Below are 2,378 nucleotides of genomic sequence, written 5' to 3' on the forward strand. Positions count from 1 at the left end.
GTGCAAGAGACCATTCTAGTTCTAATCTCTTACATGTGGATACCAAGTTTGTCCAGGATCATTCATTACACAGCATGTCCTTAACATAAAGGGGCCTTTGCCTTTGTCAGAATCATTTGGCTATCAGTCTTGGGATACATTTGGCTGTCTTTCCTTACCACTGAGTGAGCGTCATTGTAAAAAGTATTTTAGTTCAGTGTCCCACCTTAAGCTCACTCATATTCTCTAGGGCAAGAATGTTTAGAGACACAATAAATTAAAAGAAGCAGAAATCTCTTTAGGATACAAAGGCACCCGCTGGAATTAATTATCTACATGAGATATCTCATGTCTCAGGGGGTCTGAGGAATAAACCTCAGGATCCCCACCCCAAGTTGCATCAAATTCTCTCTCCTGGCTAGATTCTGGTTATTCCACCTCCTGCCCATTAAACACCAGACCCTCTGAACACAAATTGAATAACTTTGACCCTGGCTCTACTTTCCCATTGCTGGCTCCACAGTCTACCCCTCCTCCTTCTTCAGTCTCGAGGTAAGTGAGTGGGCAGCTAAGCCCTCTTTAGCTACATGTTTCCTGCCATGATGGACTAAACCCTCAAACTGTGAGCCAAAATAAGTCCTTTCTTCCTGAATGTGCTTTTGTTAACCATTTTTTCACAGTAATGAGAAAATAAAATAATTAAGATAATTGGTTCCCAGGCTGGAGCTATCATTGTGATAAACATGACCAAGTGGTTTGGAAGTCTTTGGAACTGGTTTTCAGGAAGATATGGAAGAGTTTAGAGTTATGGGACAGAGAAGTCCTGGGATAGAATGTTGCAAGCAGAGATTAATGGACCATTTCAGTGGGAGTTGAGATCAGAAGACTGAGGTAAATGTGGAGAGTGAAAGTCCTACTCACAGGTTTCAGAGAAGACAAGGACATTCATGTGATATCCTAACAAAGAATCTGGCTACATTTGGCCTATATCTGAAAAAATTGAGTGATGCTGAATTCGTAAGTAATTAACTAAAGTGTTCAGCAAAATAAATTTTAAGAAACCATAAAATCCAGTTTATGGCATATCAACAGCAATTATTAAAAAGATTAGTAGCATTAAAGAGAAATCTCAAGATCTGCTAGGACAATAAAGGTACCCTGAGGTCAGTTCCCCACCCATCAATGACTCCAACTTCATTTATTAGGAAAGAGAGACTCTAGACTGAGACTGCTGATGAACGAGTTCTCTCCTCAAAAACTTCTGCTTGGATGTGTTTCTCAAGTTCAGTCACTGTGGAAGACCACGACACCTGAGAGGCTAGACCACATCTTGAACTGACAGTAGAAGTTGGCAGCATTGTCCACATAGTTTTGCAAGTATATGATTACAAGAGTTGTTTGTCCACCAGGCATGATGGTACACACCTTTAATCCTATCACTCAGGAGGCTGAAGCAGGTAGACCTCTGTGAGTTGGAGGCTAGCTTAGTCTACAAAGCAAGTTCTAGGCAACCAGGGCTACATTGTGAGAGTCTGTCTCAAAGAAATAAAAAAGATTTAGGGGTCATGGAGGCTTGCACAAAAAGTCACAGAAAGCCACTGAGACCAAGCAATTTGCGGCAAGGCAGAATCCCTGCAAGGAGGCCTTGAGATGCCATTTTTATAAGTCTTTAAAAGTGAAGCTTAAATTACAGTGGAGATACCAAGATGTTGAACATTTCCAGACCACAAGACATACACTCAGGAAAGCTGCAGACATGGAGTTGGGCCAGCCCAAGAGAAGCTATGTGTGCTATGTGTGCTACAAGTAGTTGAGCTGAAAGAGCTTCCAGTGGAGGCCAGATGATGCCACAACAAGCTCAGAATGCCAGATATAGAACTATATAAGATTTAGTATTTGCCTTGCTTGACTTTTGTTTTGCTTTGATTTTTTTCTTTGCTAACTGTACAGTATCCCCTTTTGGAAAGGGGATGATAATCTTGTTCCACTGTATGTTAGAAGTATGTATGATGATTGAGGGTTTTTTTTTCAGATGTTTTATTTTTTCAAAATTATTGTTGATCAGGAATGACTGAAATAAATAATGCAATTGATTTCCATAATTATCATCAAAGAAATGGCTTTAGGAGAAAACTGGTAAGAGATCTATTATTGCTTTCCATTTTCAACCATCAAATAGTTGCCACTGATTTTAAAAAAAAGTCCTAAGAGCATTCTCCAGAATGCTTAAGCTACATTATATAATGTAACAAGCTTGTTCACAGGAGAAATACCTAAGAGATAATTATGTGAACGTCTTTCTTAGTCTTTTGTCTTTATTATTTTAATTTTAGGTACTAATTTGGTACATATTCATGAACTATAATAATCAAATCAAAGTAGTTAGTACTTCTATCTTC

The sequence above is a fragment of the Nannospalax galili genome, unplaced genomic scaffold (assembly GCF_000622305.1).
Source record: "Nannospalax galili isolate Female #2095 unplaced genomic scaffold, S.galili_v1.0 scaffold730, whole genome shotgun sequence".
NCBI lineage: Eukaryota > Metazoa > Chordata > Mammalia > Rodentia > Spalacidae > Nannospalax > Nannospalax galili.